The following is a 23,976-nucleotide window of genomic DNA, read 5'->3' on the forward strand; positions in this document are numbered from 1 at the left end:
AAGTCTGCTGAGTTTGCTGAGCTTCAGAAGCATCACTGGCGGCTCCAGAAACTCTCATTCCAACAGTCTACTCAGCCCACCCCCACTATCCTTGGTGTGGAGTCAGTCGGCCTCGCTAGTCCCCATCACATCTGCACGAAAGAACTCCTGGGGTGCCACCAGAGAAAGCTGCAGGATTATAGCAGCAAGATGGGATTTTAACCAGAAAATTCAAAACCTGAAATCACTGCTCATTTCCCCATCACTCGCCAAGGTCACACAGTGCCTGGGAAGCCTTTCATGACTGTAAATGCACCACGGACCTCACCAGACGGATGGGCAACTTTCTCTGCATCTAACATGGCATCCTCCTGCAGTTTTTCCATTTTCCTTCTCAAAATCTCGCCCTTATTTACTCCCTTCCTTTCTGGAATCAACACGTAAGGACGGATTCATTCCAACATCTGCTCTGCACTGGGAGCCTTCAGGAAGGTTCTTCAGATAGAAGCCCTGGAGGACACGAGGGAGGCACAGGGGGCAGGACCATAAGGACATTAAGAGACCTTACCACGGTGGACAATGTCGCCCTACTCCCCACCTTCCCAGGGCCTAGTAAGTCACTCAGTTCCTTCACACAGCAAGAGTGGAGATTTAATTTTGTTCCACCCAGGAAAGCAAGCTGTCGCTGCTTTTCACCAAAATACTCTTCTCTAAGCCATTGTTCCCCAAATATACAAGAGGAAGGATGCAATCATCAAAACTAAATTTTGCCCATTTTGACTTAAAAACTAAACATATTGACAAATGCATTTGAAATAGGAAATATACATATCCAGATATCGTCTCCCATTCTGTAGGCTATCTTTTAGTTTTGTTGATGCATCAGATAAAGGGCTGGTATCCAAGATCTATAAAGAACTCATTAGACTCAACACCCAAGAAACAAACAATCCAATCATGAAATGGGCGAAAGGCATGAACAGACATTTCATCAAAGGAGACACACACATGGCCAACACGCACATGAGAAAATGTTCCGCATCACTTGCCATCAGGGAAATACAAATCAAAACCACCATGAGATCCCAACTCACCCCAGTGAGAATGGGGACAATTAACAAGACGGGACACAACAAATGTTGGAGAGGGTGCGGAGAAAGGGGAACCCTCCACTGTTGGTGGGAATGTGAACTGGTGCAGCCACTCTGGAAAACTGTGTGGAGGTTCCTCAAAGAGTGAAAAACAGATCTGCCCTATGACCCAGCAATTGCACTGCTGGGGATTTACCCCAAAGATACAGATCCAGTGAAAGACCAAGACACCTGCACCCTGATGTTCACAGCAGCAATGCCCACAATAGCCACACTGTGGAAGGAGCCTCGGTGTCCATCGACAGATAATGGATAGAGAAGATGTGGTCTATGGATACAATGTGATATTCCTCAGCCGTTAGAAACGACAAATACCCACCATTTGCTTTGACATGGATGGAACTGGAGGGTATTATGCTGAGTGAAGTAAGTCGATTGGAGAAGGACAAACATTATATGGTCTCATTCATTTGGGGAATACAAAAAATAGTGAAAGGGAATAGAAGGGAAGGGAGAAGAAATGAGTGGGAAATATCAGAAAGGGAGACAGAACATGAAGACTCCTAACTCTGGGAAACGAACGAGGCGTGGTGGAAGGGGAGGTGGGCGGGGGGTGGGGGTGACTGGGTGATGGGCACTGAGGGGGGCACTTGACAGGATAAGCACTGGGTGTTATTCTGTATGTTGGCAAACTGAACTCCAATAAAATAATATACAAATTTAAAAAAGAAAATATACATATGTAAATATAGAAGACTAACATCAAAAAGCATGTTATTCTATATGTTGGCAAATTGAACACCAATAAAAAATAAATTTATAAAAACTAAATAAATAAATAAATAAATAAATAAATAAAATGGGGGGAAAAAAAGCATGGAGCTGTTTACCTAGGCTGACTGGATGGAAGAAATTACAGAGATGATGGAGGGTGAGGGGGGCGGGTGCTGAGAGAGGCTCCCCCTAAACGAACTAGTGCAGTCGGGAGCTCTGCAATACCCCTTGGCACTGACACGGCCGCTCAGCCTGCGGGGCGGCACTCCGAGAGGTAAGCATGGCTTTGTGGCCGAACGGCCTGGGCTTAGAAGCACAGTTGTGCTGAGCAGCCTACCACACACCACAAGCAGGTCATACAACCTCTGTAAGCCTCAGTCTACTCACCTGTCAAATGGGGCATTAACTGAACCATAAGGCAGCAGTGTTGACTAAGTGGGGAAATAGATGAAATCCATGTGCATGGCACCAGAAAATCTAAATGGCCCTCAAAAAAAAAAAAAAAAAAAAAAAAAAAAGAAAAAAGAAAAAAAAAGGTTAAGGCAGTAATGGAAAGCAAGGAAGAAAGGTAGGGTGGGGGTGATAGTGCCCTTGGGAAAGGGTTGTCTAACCCTTGGGAAATGTATTAAAGGTGAGGTCAGTTGACCAGGCTGTAAGAAAGTTAAAAAAAAAAAAGGGGGGGGGGAGTGAGAAAAACAGAGCACCTCAGTGGGAGCCACTCAACCCCACTGTTGGCTGAACATTCGGAGGGGTAGAATCTAGGGCTGTTTCGTTAGAAATCAATATTCTCATATTCAAATACCTAAATAGGCCAGCCTCGGTACATTCCACATCTTCCTGACCCCAGGCCGTTTCCCTATCTGTCCCGGAGAACCCGCCCTGCCCCTGTCGGCCTGGCCCCCCCTCACCTCGCTAGACCCTCATCCCTATCCCCACGTGCACAGCCAGTCGATATTCCCTGCCCACCCACTAACCATAAGGATTCCCCGCATCAGAGAAATCGCTCTTGTTGAAATGACTCATCACTTCCTTTAAATAAAAACACGTTATTATGTTCAATGAAACCATACAAGAAATAATAGCTGAAGAGGACGTTTAAATAACTGTACACCAACACCTTAAAAATGGCTTCTTGGCAAAAAAAGGAAATGATTGGCATTGCAAGGGTATTTTAAGAGCTCCATCTTTTCCCCTCCTTCTCCACCTCCCTCCCCCCTCGGAGGAGTCAGGCTACATTCAGAGCCACAGGGGCCCAGCGAGGTAAACTTGGGCAAAGGGGGGCTTTATAGGGAGGGTGAGGCTGCCATTGAAATTTAAAAGCCGTCTAGCTACTCGACTACCATCCTTTCCCTTCAGGTTCCCATGGAAACAGACCTCAGATCGCCAAAAACAGGGTAAAGATAGCACCATGCCCAGTCTTCCTGCAATCTGTTGCCATGGGAACTGGATGAGGAGGGACTGGAGGCTGGTAGCTAGAGGACTGCAGATCCCCATTCCATCAGCTGGAGGTACAAAGGGCGCCAGCACACCGGCCACCACCGCCCACCCGCAGGCCGGAGAGCCACGTCCACGCGGGTAGAGTCTCAGGGAGAGGGAGGCTCACAGCGAGCGAGTGAGGCTGTGACACCAGCAGCGGCTGCGAGCCTCCAGACACCCACTTAGTAAGAGGCTCACCTCCTCGGATGAGCATCCCTTCATCGACCAGAGCTGCTACGCTTCAGACCAGCGGTTCCCACATCTGGCTGGGCAGCAGGCTCAACACCAGAGCCAGTGAGTCAGTATCTCAGAGGCCGGGACCAGGACTCTCTAGTTCTTAATCAGCTCCTAAAGGGGATTCTGCGGCTTGGCCATTCTGGGAGACCAATAATCTAAAGAGTTTTTTTTTTTTTAAGATTTATTTACTTATGATAGACATAGAGAGAGAGAGAGGCAGAGACACAGGAGGAGGGAGAAGCAGGCTCCGTGTAGGGAGCCCGACGTGGGACTCGATCCCGGGTCTCCAGGATCACGCCCTGGGCCGAAGGCAGGCGCCAAACCGCTGCACCACCCAGGGATCCCTTGGGAGACCAATAATCTAGACCAGAGCTTCCCAAAGTGCAAACAGGATGGTGTTAGGGGCTGAAGAGGAATCAAGTCATGCTTTATATTTATATTTATGTTTATATTTATATTTATATGACCATCCCTCCACCCCATTTCCCTTGCCTCCAGGGACAATCCAGCACGGATACAAAGGTAGCAAGTCAAAATTTATGTATAATCATCAGGGGACCCATGATTGTCTTTCCAAATCTGATTTCTCTACAAAAGTCTAAAGCAAATTCTACATAATTGAGGATCAAGCTAGTGGTGGAAAGTGTATGAGATGCTTAGAATACTTACAAACGGAGATGTATGATCGAAGGAGACTAAAACTCCGCATGACATTTTAAAAGAAATAAGAGATCATTTTGAAAAACTCTACAATTATATGGAAATAATAACTCAGCTAGCCTTAAAATTCCTAGTCCAGGGGCACCTGGGGGGGCTCAGTGGTTGGGCACCTGCCTTTGCCTCAGGGCACAATCCGGGGTCCTGGGATCGAGTCCTGCATCAGGCTCCCCATGGGGAACCTGCTTCTCCCTCCGCCTGTGTCTCTGCCTCTCTCTGTGTCTCTCATGGACAAATAAAATTCTTAAAAAATATAATAATAAATAAAATAAAATAAAATAAAATAAAATATGAAATTACAATGTACAGAGTAAGAGCAGTTTCCACATTTCAGTTAAAAGCATGCAGAGCAGAGCAATACAAAAGTAATGTCGATATCTAGACTAAACTACAAAATAATCTTACACCACATAAAATTCCAGTGTGTTATTCAAAAGCAAGTCACTGATTTTCTATTTTAAGAAATCTCCATTTTTGCCTATGTATAAAAAGGGAGCTATTTCAGTTTGTTTCATTAGATACATTTTGTATTTCGTTCTTCAAAAAGCATAATATACACTAATCCTTGGAAACTAAAATATGAACAAAGAATTTGTAAATCATTGAATTATGTTACAAGTTACCTGAAAAACAATTTCCTTTTTTTAAAAATTTTATTTATTCATTCATGAGAGACACACAGAGAGAGAGGCAGAGACACAGGCAGAGGGAGGAGCAGGCTCTGTGCAGGGAGCCCGACGCGGGACTCGATCCCAGGACCCGAGGTCACGCCCTGGGCTGAAGGCGGTGCTAAACCGCTGAGCCACCTGGGCTGCCCGAAAAACAATTTCCTGATTTAAAAAATGTAAATGGGAAAGAATCAATTCTCTGATTAGTCAGCACACACAGGCAACCAAGAAAGCTCAGCATTTGCACCGTCCTGTACGTCCTGCAGGCAGCCAAAGACAACTTCGCACATACAGTCTGGGATACATTTTCGTTCCAACAAGGCAAAAATATATGTGTATTTATTTATACATGCGTATATAATGTCACACACAAACTTTAAAAAAAGCCACGAGTTCGTTTGAGACTTAGTTGCTTTTTAGGTTCCCAAAGCACAGGAAGCCAGAGTGCTACAACTGCTGTGATGAGAAAATAAAGTCAAGATGAGGGATTTCTGCATTGGCTTAAACGATAACAAACACACACAAAAAGTAGCAAACTAAAGGGCTGCAGCAGAGGATGCCAAAGCAGTGTGAGCTGTTAAGTGCTCCATTAAAAAAAAAAAAAAAAAAAAAAAAGTTAAGATTAATTGGGAATAAACACAGAGTTGTGCTTACGCCCAGCTCCACTGAGGTCTGCTAGTCTGTGAGACCCTCGCCCGAGAATCAGCGGCCGATGTTTATCGTGCACCTGTATCTGTTCACTTTGAAGTTTACATGAAAAAGCAACTGGAGCGGGGCCAGCAAACCTACACTACAAGGCCAGACGGTGCATGGCTTTGCAAGACGTACGGCCTCTGCCCCTATTCCTCGCGTCTGTCATTATAGCGTGAAAGCAGCTGCCATGAACACATAAACGAGTAAATGTAACGTGTTCCAATAAAACTTTATCTGTACAAACAAGTGCTAGCCAGGGGGTGGCCTGTGACCCACAATCCAGCAACCACTGGACTAGACTGTAAATTCGTCATTGTGAAGGGAATGGCTTCATCAGCGTCCTCTCCGTAGCTTCGGGTGGGGAAGGAGAAAAAAGGCTCCAGGATGTGCCTCATATCAGTTTTCCAGTTACCCCCCAGGAATGCCCTGGACTCGCAGCACCAAATGCTCCAACGTTTCCCTTAACATACAATAATTATTTGTTGTGAGCCGTTTGTGTTCTCTGCATCTCGCCTTCCGCCGTCTTGCATTTATCCTGTTTTCTTCACTACATGCTAATAGTCCCAAGGGCAAGACTTCTTAATTGGCACTTTCTCTCAGAATTTAGCTTAATGATCAGCAAAAGATACTGCAAACAAATCCTTCCCCGTCTTCTCAAAGGACACGCAAAAATACAGTTAAACAGGAAGAAAAGACACTTCCATCTTTTGTGTTCACCACCAGTGTGGCTGTGGTAGGGAGGACAATCTTCAGGTCTACCCCACAAAGGCCAAGTGCATTAGGACTTCCTGGGGGCTAGGGCTGACCTCACCCAATAGTGTCCCCGGATATTGCACACGGAAATATCTACTAAATTCAAAAGTATGATGAACTGTATGGTGAACTAAGCTAATTTCCTTTTTTTTTTTAGATTTATTTATGTATTTATTAGAGAGAGAGAGAGAGAAAGAAAGAGGCAGAGACACAGAGGGAGAAGCAGGCTCCATGCAGGGAGCCCGACGTGGGACTCGATCCCGGGTCTCCAGGATCAGGCCCCGGGCCGAAGGTGGCGCTAAACCACTGAGCCACCCGGGGCTGCCCCTAAGCTAATTTCTTACACTCGCGCAGAACTGTGGAATTCGGAAACAGGAAAAGCTTTTTAGATATTGTCATCCAGTCCAATTCACCGTCCCATATACACAGAAATTATGGCTCAGATATCATGAGAAGTTAGTTATTCAGAGCTGGGCGTAGAACGGAATATAAAATTGAGCTAAATTTCATGTACTTTTAAACATAGTGAAGTTCCTGATGTTTTAGGGAATTCTGTAACAGATCTTCCCTCAAATAAAAACATATGCATTAGTAAAAAGAGGTTTATTCCCTGATTGAGCAGCTCCTTGAATCAGAGTTCTTGCAGACTCAGTCTACCTAGTAGAAGGTGCCCCCGTCATTACTCACGGTGTTTATCTGGGAGATCGTGACAGGCCACAGCAACACAGCAGAGATGACATAAAATTGTGGCTTGGGGAATATAAAAAATAGTGAAAGGGAATAAAGGGGAAAGGAGAAAAAAATGAGTGGGAAATATCAGAAAGGGAGACAGAACATGAGAGACTCCTAACTCTGGGAAACGAACTAGGGGTGGTGGAAGGGGAGGAGGACGGGGGGTGGGGGTGACTGGGTGATGGGTACTGAGGGGGGTACTTGACGGGATGAGCACTGGGTGTTATGCTAGATGTTGGCGAATTGAACACCAATAAAAAATAAATTTATAAAAATAAAAAAGTTGTGGCTGAGGATCCAGCAGCAGGGTATGGAAGGCCAAGCCTCTGGGGACAGCCCCAATCTTAGAGCACAGGAGACCTCATCCTCTTCACACACCTGCATCCTCAATCTCAGTTTCTCCATAGACTGTTCTCATAGAGCATCAAAAGAAGAGGAACATAGGGAGGACACTAGCCCTTTATCTGATGTGTCATTTGCCAATATCTTCTCCCATCTGTAGGGTGTCTTGTAGTTTTGTTGACAGTATCTTTTGCTGTGCAGAAGCTTTTAATCTTGATGAAGTCCCAATAGTTCATTTTTGCTTTTGTTTCTCTTGCCTTCGTGGATGTAACTTGCAAGAAATTGCTGTGGCCGAGTTCAAAAAGGGTGTTGCCTGTGTTCTCCTCTAGGGTTTTGATGAACTCAAGATGGATGAAAGATCTTAATGTGAGACAAGATTCCATCCCCCCTGGTTTAAATACGAGGCAGGAGACATGCGAGGGGAGGCCCTCCAGCTCTGGGAGTCCCCTCGGTACTTAGGAGAAGCCTGTCCTCTGAGAGCAAGACATTCGAGGACCGGAGATTTATCTACAGGACATGAAGCTCACTTTCCGTATTTGCAGGGGGGTAAGTCCGAGCATTTATCGAAGGTCTGCGGGCACAGGTGCAGCTCTGGAGAATGCCAGTCCCTGTGGGGCTGCCTTTCCGCTGGGCGTGCTCCGGTGGCTCCCGCTGCTGCAGGGTGCAGCTCAGGCTCAGCGGCCCCCGTGGCCTGCTGCAGTCCAGCTGCGCCTCCTCCCCTCGCGCCCATCGCCCCCCAGCTCCTGTGCGAGCCCCACGCTGCAGCCGTCCCGACAAGCCCAGCGGAGGCCGCGGCCAGCCCGCGCCTGGAGCGCCCTAGCGGCGTCCCCCCCACGCACACACACACCCACCTGCGACTCTCGCCTCTGGGGCTTCCTGCCACACGCAGCCCTTCTTCAAGCACCTGTTATCCCAGCATATTTTTCACTTTTCAGTCACTACCAGGCTGAGTGGCTTCCTGTGGGCAATAAATGCGTATCACTCTGGCTCCCAACACAGGGCTCCCGACGTAAGTGCTCCACAGATACTTAACTGAACGGAAGAAGACAAAATACCCTTAGAAGAACGGTGAGCAGCCGTTGATCCTCCGCTCACATGCGCCCTGTTGACGCGAGCCCAGCATCGGCGTCTGGCTAACATGCGTCGTCCCACAGCTGGCCTTGGCCGTCCCATTCCTCTTGGTGTCTAGTCCACGGCTGGACGCACACAGCCGACAGCTTCCTCTGGCAAAATCATTCAGGGCATAAGACGTTTCCTCCCTCTGCAGCCGCCCACACTGCCTGGACAGAAAGTCCCAACACCAACAGCAGGGTGACCAGAGGACGGAACAGGTGGCAACGAAGGCCAAAGGCTCCCGAGAGAAGGGCTTGGAGCTGACAAGGGCCGTTACAATAACAGGCAAACGCGGCTTCGTGACGTATGGAAACCGTATTCAAGCTATGTAGTCACACACGCTATCTGTTGTATGTTCTGCGTCACGTCTTACACACGCGGAGCCCAGGCAGGAGGACGCGGGACGGAGACGGGTGCAGAAACAGACACGGAGACAGAACACAGCCGCCGCAATGATGAATGAGCACACGGCGCCGAGGCGCGGAAGCCACACGTACGAGGTTCACCTCAGCCGGACGACAGATTCCCGCGAAAATCCAACAGATGACCAGCTCTGCTAGTGAAGTTTCAATGAATAAAAGAAACAGCAGCAATTACGACGAAGCCATAGTGGGAAAGAAACAGCAAGGCCAACGGCAACCCCGTGCCTGGTAGGCTCCTGGAGACAATGCAGCGCGATCCACGCACCTCGAGCACCAGAGCATTGTCTCCCCGCGAGCCGCGTCGCAGAGACTCATCCGTCGATGAGCAGCGCAGGTCACTCACCTGCGCGAGCCGCTGGCCGGAGGCGGAGTGGGCCTGCTTCGAAGGGGAGGACGGCGGGGCTCCTCCTCCTTGCCCTTGGAGCTGGAGAAGTTCTGAGCCAGCAAGTCAGCCTCATCTTGTCATGTGGGCAAGCCCCCCTTTCCGGCCCGTCCGCACCCACAGGGGACGTCCTCTCTGTTCCTTTTTATGGACACGGGTGATATCACAATCCAGACAGACACGAAGGACCCGGAGCTGCCCCGCTTGTTGCCACTGCAAATCCACGGCACGGGTGAAAGCCCGTTGGTGTCTTTGATCCGACTTGTAAACTTGCCAGAGCCTGGAAACAAGGCCTCTGCTGCAGTAGATCTGCCCTTGGAGACCCTACGCCCTCCTCCCTGTATCAGCCTCCCAGCTTCCAGAAATCGAAGTATTTCACATGAAAAGCAGCAGGGGATTATGGAAGATGGCACGTGGCTATGAAGCCACTTGGTGCACCGCCAGCCAGCAACAGGACAGCAGAGCTGAGGGCACGTCCGAGCCTCGCCCTGACCCCACTGAGCCTGAATGCCCTCCCCAGGCCCCCTCTGTTCGCGGCACTCCGGGCCGCCCGCCTACCTGCCACCTGAGTGAGGCGCCCCCGAGAGAGGCACAGGGTAGGAAGCTGCGTGTCTTCGCACCCCTGTCCCCCGCGATTAGTGTGGGCAGCTACCTGCGGCTCCCTGCCATGGGCCCCCCGAGTCACGGGACTCCGGGCGTCAGACGGTTCATCCTAGACAAGACCCCATGGTCGCTTTTGAATCCTGATACGTATTTCAAGTGGCATTTCAAACGAAAGACCGAGGAGTGCATCTATGTCCTCATGCTGTAATAGTGCATCCCGTCCGTTATAAGGCCGCTCCGTCCCCCACAGTCAAGTAACTTGACCCGTTCCTCCTTCACACACAGGTAAGACCGGGGTCAGCTAAGGCCAAAGGCTTCGCTGAAGGCTGCGAAGTAAAACCGTGACAAACTCTGACTTCCAGGAGCTCCTCCCAGGGGAAGGCCAGCCTCTCTGGGCCGGACCCACTTGGCTCCTCCAGAAAAGCAGGGCCAGGGCTGCAGCACCCCCAGCCACCCCCAGCCACCCCCAGCACAAAGGAATAAGGCCCTGGGGCAGGGGTGAGGGCCTCTCCTGTCCTCAGGAGATGCTCCGTGAGACCCTGTCCACCCAGGAGCTACGCAGGTACATCCAGCACCGGATTAAAAACAGCAAACAAGAAATATCACAAAACAAAGAAAAGCCAAACACTTTGTCCTCCACTTCTCCCAATCAGAAAGGATGAAAACATAAGTGGGACAGAAAAACTACCATAAAAGAAAGTCCTAGCGCTTTGCTAAATGAACAAATTCAAGTTTTTAAAGGGAAAAGGAAATAAGTAAGTTAAATAAAGAAAACTGGATGGACACATAGGAGATTGTGCTTGGCTGGTGAGGAGCTTGGAGACGATTCAGTTCCCTAAGGCCTGGGCCCCCGTCACCACCACCGCGCCCCCCACGACCTTGCACAGCTTCTCTAGTCTCACGTTTCCTCACGGGTAAAGGGAGAGATTGAACCAGAACCCTAGCAGACCCCCTTTCCATCCCAAAAGGTATGAAAGAAGAGATTTGTGAAGAACACGAACTAAACCGCTTATCAATATTTTCCAGAAGGTTCAAACAGGTCCTTGGCCAGGAGGACCTTCCAAAACTGAAGGTGCTCCTAAGCAAGCCGGCCCCAAACCACCTAAGAGAAAGTGGCTACAGAAATCATATAAATGGAGTGAATCAGGAAACTGCCATAGAAGCATCTAGAAGAGCACCTGGCACACATCTACCTGGACAGATGGATGGGACGGAGGGAGCACAGAGGGATGACAGGTGAAAAAAAAATCATAGCTGTTTTATAAGAAAAAACTGCTTTATACCTATGTTTTTAATATTTGCTCAATTTAGATAGGATTTATAAAGTTAAATTCTGATGCAAACCGGGCAGTTAGTAACTACAGCTCCTTAAACACGGAGGGGCCACAGCCGAGGGGCGCCCAGGCCGGGGCAACAGCCACCCCCGTGGCCAGAACTGCCTCATGCAGCCTCCCACTCCACTGCGTGCCAGACATCAGGTCCTCACCCTCTCCTGGTCCTCTCTTACGCGTCTGGCTCTCCTCTCTCTTTTATTCTTTTTTTTAATTTTTATAAATTTATTTTTGATTGCAGTTCAATTTGCCAACATACAGCATAACACCCAGTGCTCATCCCATCAAGGGCCCCCCTCAGTGCCCGTCACCCAGTCACCCCCACCCCCGCCCTCCTCCCCTTCCAACCCCCTAGTTCGTTTCCCAGATTAGGAGTCTCTCATGTTCCGTCTCCCTTTCTGATATTTCCCACTCATTTTCTCTCCTTTCCCCTTTATTCCCTACCTCTCTCTTTCTTTTGTTGCTTCTTCCTCCTCCACCCATCCCCTAGGTGTTGGTGTCCCCAAGTCCCAGTGTCAGGCCCCTCATCTTTTCCCACTGGAAGCTCATCTGCACAACCACCTATGAACGGCAACTTCAGCTCAGAAAACTTTTCCTGAGCTCCAGACCCATTCCCTAGATAGTCTCACTTGCATATCCCCCAGATATACCCAATTTTAAGGCATCGAAAACAAACAAAAAAAGCTGTTTCTTCTCTTTTTATGCTCCCTGACTTAGAAGGTGCAGCCATCCCCAAACCATCATGCTTCTGACCCACATGCTTGTGGCCACCCATGTACCAACAGCCCCACGCTGTCCCCTCCGTCCCCACTGCCACTGCCATGGCTATGCTTCTATGAAACCCCTCTCTTCAGGGCTCTCCTGGGTGGGAGCTGACCGGTGCCCCGATACCTATGGTGTGACCCGGAATCCATGAGTGTGAGTGAGAGTCCTCTAGAGTCTGACGTGTCCAGCTATGCACCTGCCCTCTACCCAAGTCCCACAATCAGCCGCACTGGGCCTGCTGCCTCCTCAACCCCCCGGGCTCCTTCCCGTCCCAAGGAATGGCCCACCCAACTCTGACCCGAGACTCCTTTCAAGCCCTCCCAGCCTGTTAGTCCCTGTGTGTCTGGGGGAGTCCTCCTTGAGCTTCACGTGCACTCCTCTGCCTGACCCACTGCCTCCCGCCAGCTGTCCACACCACCTGACGCCCAGCCTTTTCACGCTGTCACAGGCCACTGGTCTCTCCCGCCCACACAGTGATTCTCAGACCCTGCATGGATCAAAACCATCTGGGGAGTTTACTTAAAACTAAGATTCCAAGTTCTATCACAGGTTGTAATTCACTGGGGCTGGAGCGGGTCATAATGCATTCCTCCACATAGCCAAAGGACTTTCCTATGGACGGCGCGTAGGGTTACGGTGCGTGGTTCTCATGATCACAACTAGGACTACCGAGCGAAAAATGTGGCTTCTACTCATTGACAGGAAATAAATTTAAATAATTTAGAGCCATGCGAAACTGCAGTGGGCTGGTTTACGAGGCAGGAGGCTCCCTATCGCTGCAGCTGTTGGAGAAAGGCTGAACGACCACATGTCAAGGCTGCTGAAGAGGGATTCATCCATCAGACAGCCAAGAAATGTCCTCCACTTCTGAATGATTTTATAAAAACAGTAATTGTGTGTGGGTTAACCCCTGTTGCATCTCATTCAGAGATCTGTTGCCAACAGTGACCTCAGGGACACACCCTAGAAGGACCAGTGGTTCTCTCAGACATCTACCATAAGGACTGGTCATGACCCAGACTCCCAGAGAAGCAACTTACAGAGGAGTCAACACCAGGATTCACCAATTTTGCCTTAAAAATGGGACTTGAGTGGGGGTGATTGGGTGACGGGCACTGAGGGGGGCACTTGACGGGATGAGCACTGGGTGTTATTCTGTATGTTGGCAAATTGAACACCAATAAAAAATAAATTTAAATTTTAAAAAAATGGGACTTGAATCTCAAGTATTCTTGCTACTTGAAGCAAGGAGCTATAAAGGTTTTGTTTTGTTGTTGTTTTAATTTTTTTTTAAGGAGAGATTAAACGAAAGAATTCAGATGTTAAAGATCAAACAAGCCTCATATTTATTTTTTCTCATGTTGAAGTTTACAATATCAAATACATATATTACAGACCCTGATCTCTAAGAGCTTATTCTGTAAAATGGTCAATCCAGGGATAGAGAAATACCAATCTTCAAAAATCAAATATTTAATTTTAGCTGAACATCCAACAAGCCTGCTTTTTCCATAGAAGGACCTGTGAATCGTTCCATTAACTATCTTTAGGGAGACAGTGTAAGAAAGACACTACGCTGCGGATTATTCTCTCCTTTCATTTAAAAGTAACCAGGGTCTCTTGCAGAACATTCATCAACTTGGAGATAAACACCCAATTCACTGTGAGTTCAGAACTTATAGGAGCAGATACCTACTCTGAATTTCAAATAACCAGTAAATCCTCCTGGTCAAAAAAAAAAAAAAATCATAAAACCCAGCCAGGAAATCTTTGTTACCTGAGACAGGCAGCCCTTTGAATGGAAGGACTTCAATCTAAATGGGTTTTTTACAGGAAGTATATTTCAGAATCAAATGAATTTATTCTTATGACATTTCCCCATGTCTAGATACAAACGGGGTATTATCAGAAAAGGAAACGGCCAGTGGAGAGTTTTCATATGCACAGGCTGTCTTCGGAGTGACACTGTGGAATCTTTCTTATGAGCAAAAAAAAAAAAAAAAAAGTTTGAGCCCTGGGTGTTATTCTATATGTTGGCAAATTGAACACCAAAAAAAAACAAAAACAAAAAAAAACAAAAAAAAAAGTGGAGAAGGTTTTAAGAATTCCATCACTCTCTACAGAGTGGTAGAGAGTACCACAAATATTGAAAATTAGTATTTCTGTAACAGGGACCACAGAAGTAAAAGCAGCCTGACTTTGTGCTAGTATTATCTAATTTCCCACGGCCCAGCTTCTGTTCCGTGGCGTTAATGAAGACGTGTGAGAGAAATACATGTGAGGGAAACTACGTTTTCCATGTAGGAGAAGACAGCACCCCATTTAGTTAAGAGATTTTTCTATTTTAGCAACTCCTAGAGCCAACACTCACGGTGGAGAGCAGTGACCTGATGCTGGAGCACCAGCAGGGCTACCACGCAGGAGACCTTTCCAAGGACAGACAGACAGACACCTGTCTTCCAGGGGGACGAAGGTCACAAAACCATACTAGAGTTTCCTTCATGACTCCTATCTACGTTCATCTGTCTCCTCCTACATGCTCCACATCCACGTCCGCATCACATCATGAGCAGCTTTTCTCTTGTTTTTAACAGTGAGTAACTCATTCATAAGATTGTTAGAATTAAACACTTAGAGGGCACAGAAGAACATTGAAATGCTGTAAATCAGCAAACACGAAACTGAAGCCCAAGATGGTTATCAATCATGTTTTTTTTTTTAATTTTATGGATCTTATGAGACTTTGAAATCTTGGGGGGGGGCCTCACTGGCCAGAAAGAGGATGCCCCTCCCAGATCTAGAAAATTCCTGGAGATACTAAATGACGTGTCTGGGAGCAAGCCTTTGATATGCAAATCAGCCAATCCAGAGCCCATACTCTGAACCGGCCCCTCCATCTTCTACCCTTCAGGAGGCAATATTCCTGGGCCCTAATCATCCCAAGGCCCAGGACTAGACCACGAAGATGAGCAGTTTTTCTAATTACCTGTACTAGACACCACACACCATTTCCTTCACTAACTGCTCTGAGGGTACATCCTGGATCTCCAGTCAGACCATAAGCTGCGGATGCGGATGCGGATGCGGATGTGCAAGGACACTGCCCTATACACCCTGCATCTACTCCCTCAGAGCACATCACACACTCCAAACACAGCAGGTGCTCTATCAAATGCAGGGCTGCATAATACCTGCCTCCAGGCTTACCTGCTCCCTTCCTTTCCTTCTACAGGAAGGAACTACTGACAGACTCGTCCAGACGTAATTCTTTTCGAAGTATCACTGGCTTTAGTTACGCAGGAAAAGGAGAACAAAGCTCTTCCCCTGAGGATTTTTTTTATTGTTATTTTTTTCCCCGAGGATATTTTTTAATAATAAATTTATTTTTTATTGGTGTTCAATTTGCCAACATACAGAATAACACCCAGTGCTCATCCCGTCAAGTGCCCTCCTAAGTGCCTGTCACCCAGTCACCTAGTCACCCCCACCCACCTCCCCTTCCACCACCCCTAGTTCCTTTCCCAGAGTTAGGAGTCTCTCATGTTCTGTCTCCCTTTCTGATATTTCCTACCCATTTCTTCTCCCTTCCCCTCTATTCCCTTTCACTATTATTTATATTCCCCAAATGAATGAGACCATATAATGTTTGTCCTTCTCTGATTGATGAGGATTTTTAAATTGACTTGGTATTTGTATAACATGTGACCCTACACACAAAAAACCCAAATAATACGTCTCGTTAAAGAATATTTCTTAAAAAAAAATGGAATAATGTTCATGGTGGGAAAGAATGGAAAGTATAGGTAAGTAATTTTAAAAATTAACACTTACAACCCCATCACCAGAACAAACCAATGTTAGTATCTTGGTATATATCCTACAGACTAAATATGTGTGTATATTTTTTTAACAAAAAATAATATCATGCCACAGAGATTATTGTAGAATATTTTTATTTAATGTATGTTAAAACTCATTCTTTGTTATTCTTTGGAATATTTATTTGAAAACAATCCTCTAAAATTTATTTAAAAAAAAAACTCACCTTCACTCATTGCTGATAAAAGGATCAGGTCTAAAAGAGTCAGCAAAGAACCTCCACAGTACACGGAATTATTTAGAAACTTTTAATACTGACAGGCATCGCAAAAAGGAAAGTGTCAAATCATATTACGATTCCACCTAAAGGAGTACTCTAATGCTGTTAATCTGGCAATTAAATGTTGCACATTTTTTAAAATGAGAATTAGAATTATAAAGACTTAAGGTATCTATGAGACTCCAACCAATATTTATTTTTAATATATAATATTATTAAATATATTTATATTTATTTATTATATTATAATATTATTTATTTCTGCATGTAAGTCACAATTTTACTTTCATATATTATTTATTATATTTATACTTATATTATAATAATATAATATTTTTATTATAGTACTGCTCCTGACACTACATATTTTATTGTAGAAATGAGAACTACTATTATCATTGTCAGCTGTCAAAATACTTCCTAAAAGCCTAGGTCACAAGCCAACACTAACTCAAAGACAACATGGTAGTTAAAAATGCAAAACTGTTCTCAGAGCTCACTCCTAGACCCTCTGACATGATGCGTAGCAGGTTTTATTCTGTTTAGACAGACTCTTTTCAGTGTGGAATAATTAAACCACACAAGCACACTTGAGAAATCTGCATTTTAATTTCTACTATCATTTTCCTTTGGTGCAGTCAATCCTAAAGATTTTCATTAAGGGAAGCGACTCACAGCCTGCCCATCCACCCCCTTTCTCCATTCTTATTTCTCAAGCCTTTCTGCCAGTTGATGTTTTTGTGATTAACCTGATAACAGCACATAGAATTGCTTAGAAACATGATTAGTTTTTCCCAAAAAATGAGTCGGGTCCTCATATCTCAAGCAAAGAAAGGAAAAAATTGTAGTTTTCCAATTAAGCCCTTCTCAGAAGGCATGCAGTCAACAAGCCCACATCCAGTGATCCACAGATTCCTCGTGTAATTTTCATAATGGAAGTCGGAAGGAACCTTCTGGCCTTTAACATGAATAAATACTAAATCTCACTCAAGGATAATTTATGATGTTTATCATCTTCGCCTTCCCCTTTTCATTTCTATTAAATTGGTTTCCATACTGTTAGATCTATCAAAGCTGCTTTCTGCTACTTTCACCTTTTTAATTTTCTACTTGTTTTACTCAGTTTGTCCTCCAAGACATGTCTCTATTTCTGCTATGGTCCAGCACATGGACGCATACCCGAGGCAAGGGAACCGGGATCTGAAGGTCATAGGGCTGTACCCGACCGGAGCGACGTTTCATGATCAGATGGCGAGGCCACACGGGCTCTGCGGTATCCCCAATAGCTGCTCCAGATCATGCCTGGATCTTCAACGTGTCAGCTCCCCGCTACCCGCAAACTTACCGGCATATTCCGAAGGTCCTCACTATAGGGTTTATTCAGACTGCAAAAGACTCTGCTTGATAAGGTCGCTAGGACACTGTACTGACACAAATATATGAAAGTAAAATTGTGACTCGCATGCAGAAAAAACAAGAAAGGTTCCACTACAAGCTACGTGAATAGCACAAGTGACGCTGAGAGGGCCTACGTAAGCTAGCACAGCACGCGCCTCGCCGGCCCAACAGCAACGTCCATGTACAAGGCAATGCAACTGTGGCAAATTCTAAAAGCCAGCTCTTTGCTCTTAGCACCTCTACTTACCCTGTATTCCAAATATACATCCTTGCCCATCCACCTCCTCTGTGGATGACAATCCAAGTTCATGCTCCTCTTACCCATGAAACCACTGCACGTCAACATGTGCCAACTGCATCAAAGCCAGCTGCTGACAGGAATGGGACCAGGCATGCCTGGCTCTGCCGTCACCCTGCTCTCATTGACCGGGGGCAAACCCCCCCACGTGGGACAACAGTGCGCAGCTGACATCATGCCAGGAGACGCCTGTACTGAGCAACACGCAGCTCATCATTTCTCATCAAACAGGCCCTTCTCCATTCTGTCAGTGTGGCCTTCACTCCAGTGATAATATCTGACCCGGATGAGGTAGTGATGATACCATCCAGACAACCCATGAGATGACATGCACGATGGACCAATGCGAGAACTCATGTGGCGAGAACTCACGTGGAGAGGCCCAGAACAGTGATGTTCTAATCTCCCGGCAGATGAGGCAATGCCAGTCGGGCTCAGGGCCATGGTGATGTTGGCTGTCCTGCCTGTAGGGTGTGCTTGGAGCCACAGAACAGCCCCCAACATAAAGTGCAAAAAGAATTCCTTAGAATTTAAGGAAAGACGTATGCACTTGGCTCAAGCCTGCTATCCCTCCCCTACTGGAATTCATTCCTGGAGAAGCTGGCAGGCTGTGGACACTAAAGTGACAAAACAATGGTAACTTAGATGCAGAGGCACATTTTTAGCAAATAACTCCCTGAGGCCACCATCACCTTGATGAGCAATTGAGCTCCTTTCACAGGGGGCTGCTTGGGACCCATAATCTTAAACATGTGCTACTATCTCCACACCCCCTCCCCATAAGCCAGTAACTACAAACCACGTTCAACGTCCAGATATTTGGTGCAAACCTTCTTCTTCTGAAAGGCAAATATTTTTTTAATTTTTTAAGATTGATTGATTGATTATTTATTTGTTTACTTATTTGGCGGGGGGTGTGGAGACAGAGGGAGAGGGAAAGAAACCCTCAAGCAGACTCCCCACTGAGCACAGAACTCAACGTGGGGTTCAATCCCAGGACCCTGAGATCATGTCCTGAGCCAAAACCAAGAGTTGGACACTTCACTGACTGACCCACCAGGGCACCCCTGAAAGGCAATTCTTAATGCAAAATTTGGTGGGGTTGCTACATTCATCTCCCATTCATCTGCCACTTCCTCTTGGGGAAAGGGGACTAAATTCAGTGGAGAGAGAAGATGGGACAAAAAATACCAGAAATTCTCACTGGGGCCAGGAATGGACACTTTCATATGCCCTCTCACTTGTATTATGAAAAAGCAGCCCGTGCCAGTCTTTCTCGTTTTACTGTTTCCACTTCTGAGAGGCCTTGTATGAGAAGGAGTCCAACTGCCCTACCTCCCAGTGTACTTTTTACCTTTTGAGTAATGCTACTATAGAATTTCTTGACCCAAGCTATCTTTGTAAATAAATTTAAACAGCCAGTACATCTAAGGCCAGAAATTGGAAAGTCCACATTATATGTACTTATGTTCTTTTCACAGCTATGCATGCTCATTTTTTAAGTATTACCTGGAAATTCCATGACTTAAAATTGCAGACATCTTTTGTCAGACTTATTTATCTGCGTACGGATATCTATAGTGGAGGCCCAAGGTCTAACAGGATAAAACACAGGATAGCATGGAACTACACAGAATTACCACTGACAAATATTGATAATTGTCCTTGCTGGGTACACTGTAATGCTGCATATCTCTTCACTTGTATTTATCTTGCTGTATCTCCAATCAAATTACAACCTTCCTGAGAGCAGAGAACACATTTTTCTGAGAAGAGAAGCTCTACAGAATATTTATTCTTGATCTGACCCTAAAAAAAACCTGCTTCCAAAGTGGCTCAGAAATGGGATTTTTTTTTTCTCCACTGATAACGAGAGAAATCAGGAAAGTGGAAAGCCTGCTTGGGTAAGGAGAGCCTGGCTCGGTTCTTGGGGTGGAGGGCACACCTCATTTATCACTCAAGAGAGCCGCCATTGTCAAGACTTCCTACAGTGTGAAGCTTAAGTCTTTGATTCCATGGCCCACCCACAACTCACATTCTCTATGCTCCATCAGAAACTGCAAACACATTGGTCTCACTGATTCCAAAGGCCAACAACAGTCAGGAAAAAAAAGCTAATCAATTTCCAACTGTGCCGTAGCCATATGCCTGTTGGGTGAAAGGAAATCTCTGAAATACACACGTCAATCTCAAGAATAGTGTCATTTGAGGGTGAACGGGTTGGAAGAATCTGTACCCTCTGCAGTTGTTGTGGTTGGCTTGCACCAAGATGTGTTTAATGTAGCTGGCATCCGAACGTTTAAGTCTTTGGGATAATATTTCTGATGAAGTACCGCCATTCATATCATTCATCCTCTATGTGACTATAGTATCAACGTAAACGGGCAATGTCTCCTTGCTAGGTGTCCACCAGAGACAACTCCTGGAAAATTAAATTCTCTAAACGGAGTTCACAATCATGTTTATCTGCCATAAAAAAAATATTCCTTCCTTGCTATTATTACATACTCAACAGAAAAGCAGAGTATTCGAGTTAGCAGATAACCATATGACTTTGCTTGTATGCTGGCTTAAATAACTGTAAAGACAGGGAATCTTGAGGTACCCACCTGGCTCAGTCAGTAGAGCATGTAGCTCTTGATCTTGGAGTTGTGAGTTCAAGCCTCATGTTGGATGTAGAGATTACTTAAAATCTTAAAAAAGAAAAAAAAAAAGACAGGAAAGCTCATTACTTGAGAAGTCCATCCCACTGTTGAACAGAGAAGCCACCTTCCAACAGCGGGGCAGAACTTTGCTTCCCTATACCTTGTACTCACAGGCTTCAGAATGATAATCTCAAGCAATGCTAAAATTCCACTTCTTCCTTCACCATGGAGCCACTCCATTTATTTAAAGCCCTGCGTCTTATAAATATGAGTTCTTTCCATCCTTGGGATCCTCAATTTACTTCTCATGTGACATGGTATCCAAATTTTTTAGTGTGTCATTGTCCATACTTTAGCATGAAACCTAAAACTGAACACAGATGTGGCCTGACCAATGTGGGTTTCCATGGCGAAATCACAGGCACTGATTAGACACTAGGCTTCCACGAATGCAGCATGAAAATCCAATGGTGGGGTTTTGTTTTCAGCTGCCTCAAATTCTTAATATACATCATAGTTTCTAGTTTTACTGTGTTCTGTTTTACTACTAACCTTTTCACTTTCCCATCCTAAAATTATGTAACTCAGTTTCTGAACCAAAATACAGTGCGAACCTGCATTTTCATCCACATCGAATTGCATCATATTGGTATCATTTTTTCTGCCTATCAATGTCTTTCTGAATTATGACCCTTTTATAATATATATTTACTGTTTCCATATGGAAATATAAACCATCTGTCTTAGTCTATTCAAGCTGCTGTAACAAAAATACTATAAACTGGGTGACTTATAAACACTTATTTCTCACAGTTCTGAAGGCTGAGACTACTGTGCTGGCAGATTCAGTGTCTGGTGTCTGGTGAGAGCACACTTCTTCACAAATAGCCATGCTCCTACTGTAACCCCCCATAGTAGAAGGGGTGAGCTAACTCTCTGCTGGCTCCTCTTCAAGGGCAAAAATTCCATTCAGAGGGGCTTGGCCCTCATACCTAATAACCTCCTAACCACCTCCCTCGGGCCTCACTTTCTAACACTATAACCTTGGAGCTAGGATTTCAACATATGATTTTAGGGGGACAACAAACATTCAGACCTTAGCATCATTTTTCAAAACTTCAATTACTGAAAAACTCTAAAGAGGACAGGGATAGGATATCCCTTCCTCTGTAATAAACTTTTTAGTAATCATAATTGGTGGTTACAGTCTTAGTATTTTTCTTCTAACTTTGCTGTATCTGTCAAATGAGATAAATCAAAGGAATAAAGCACAAGATACTCTAATTCCATCATTCCTCATGTCCTTTAGAACTGGGATTCTCAGTATAAAAGAAAGATAATGTAATACAGAAAAGGTTAGATAAAACCCCACTAATCCTGAAATGCTAAATTTGAATTGAATATATTACAATAAATTCAAAAGATCTTTTTTTATCTTGCACTTGTATATATGCCTAGCTCTATTCACTGAAAAGACCTAAAAACAATAACCTAGTATCAGTGAGCATCCCTACTTAGATTATGTTCTTAAAATGCAACTTCCCATTTAAAGAAGCCAAGCCTTTTTGAAAAAATAGCTGGTTCCAGGTCTAGTGCAGAAAATGTACAAGATGAGCATGGAATCTCTTGTCATACCAGATAGTAAGAAAGTCATCAAAGACTACTATGGTCATGTCAAAAGAACTCAGCAAAAAAACTGGAAGAGATTATCATTGGTCAAAGTTGGGGCCATTTTAATTTCAATAATAATAATTGTAATGCATTGAAACTCATTTGTTTAAATCCATAAGTGTAGGGTGCCTACAATGGCCTACCAATGGCCTGGGTGGTGCAATCAGTTGAGCATCCGACTCTTGTTTTCACCTCAGACTGTGATCCCATGGTTGTGAGATCGAGCCCCACGATCAGCTCCGTGCTGCATGCAGAGTCTGTTTGAGACTCTCTTTCCCTCTCCCCCTGCACTTCCCACGCTTTCACTCTCATTCTCGCTCTCTAAAATACATAACTCTTAAAAAAATAAAATAAATCCTTAAGTTCATAAATATATTTTAAAAACTAACAGTGACTTTAAAAATATGGTGGCTAAAAGGAACGTCAAGTATTTATATGAATTGTACCACTGGGTAACCAAATGGTAGAGAAGGGGAGGCATCAAAATGTTCCAGATAACAAGAAAATGTTCCAGATAACAAGAAAAAAGAAATGCTATTACAACATAACTAGTTTATAGCCTCCAATAAACTAACGGAGCTAGGAGCATAACACTTTAAAAAAGGTAGACATGCAAACATTATATGCCTTCTGATGAAAGAACACAAATCATCTTCTAAACCAAATACTGAATCTTCTGGATACAGTTACCATGCTACAGGAACTACGAAAGACAGAGAAACATGCTGAATTGCACTATGACTATGCAACTACCAAAATCCAAACTGAAGGAAACTATAGGTCAATAGATCCCAGATTTTTAACAAATAAAATTCAAGGAAAACAGGGATAAAGTGAGAACCTGTATATTAATAAGAAACTTAGAAGACTTATCAAGTACTTTTTTAAACACAGGGAAAGATTATAGATTCAACTTAGATGATTAAATCATAAAGAAATGCCAGTAAGTCATTATTAGGAAAGACAAGGTAGTAGTTACTTTTGGAAGGAAGAGAAAGATGAGATGGGAAAGGGGCACATATAGGGGCTTCTTGGGTGGGTGGAAAAGTTCTATTCTTGATATTAGTGATGGTTACAGGCTTATTCATCATAGAATAATTTACTGAACTATAAATTTTTATGTTTCTGCAATCTTGTTTTATCTTACAGTATACTAGAAATTAGAAGAGAAATTATTTTTAATTTTAAGTAAAATGCCTCTCCTCTTTTCTCTTCCTTTTATACTCCTGCATCTTTTCCACTTGATTTAGCATAAAACAGACAGCAAAAATGGACAATTAAAGTTTTTTTTATTCAATTAAATATGCTAAACTACCTTGAAACAATGCATTTACATCACCTGAATCTATTGCATACTTGGTTTATTGGCACCACACCCATCCTGAGCAGCTGTGGGTGCTGACTCCCAACAGCTTACAGACACCCCTTCTAAAGAAATTCTCCTTGGCTGAATGGGAGCCACCACCATTATGCCCAATGGCCCAATGGCCTACCCCATACCTCAGCACCTCTAGCCCTCAGGCAGCTACAGCCAGAGGGACTGATAATACAAAGCCCGACCCTACTCTTCCCTCAAAGTTAGACCAATTCATGCTGGGGAATCTCCAGAGGACGGTGCTGAAATAAAACTCTGGCTGAGACCACTTACTTGCTTAGCTCCTCCCTAAGGCCCAGTCCTGCTCTCCCCAGTCCCCTGTTCCTGAGAATATGTCCTCAAATAAATACTTGCAACTATATTGTTGTCTTACACTTTGCTTCTAGAAAACCAACTTAAGGGGCATCTGGGT

The 23,976-nt window shown here is 44.9% G+C and overlaps 1 protein-coding gene across 15 annotated transcripts in view; it reads right to left on the reverse strand.

Annotated features, from left to right (window-relative positions):
- Positions 1-23,976, reverse strand: part of LDLRAD4 (low density lipoprotein receptor class A domain containing 4) — a 383,881-nt gene that overhangs the window by 243,105 nt on the left and 116,800 nt on the right. For 5 of the 15 annotated variants that reach the window (XM_049112818.1, XM_049112803.1, XM_049112813.1 and 2 more), the window contains exon 3: positions 20,483-20,566. The exons of 9 other annotated variants lie outside the window; for them this stretch is intronic. The gene's annotated coding sequence lies outside the window, so the exon portion shown is untranslated. Of the gene's footprint in view, positions 1-12,496; positions 12,542-20,482; positions 20,567-23,976 lie in introns of those variants that run through there. One more of the 15 variants, XM_025422277.3, reaches the window with a different exon arrangement.

This window comes from Canis lupus, chromosome 1 (genome assembly GCF_003254725.2).
Source record: "Canis lupus dingo isolate Sandy chromosome 1, ASM325472v2, whole genome shotgun sequence".
NCBI classification, from domain to species: Eukaryota; Metazoa; Chordata; class Mammalia; order Carnivora; family Canidae; genus Canis; species Canis lupus.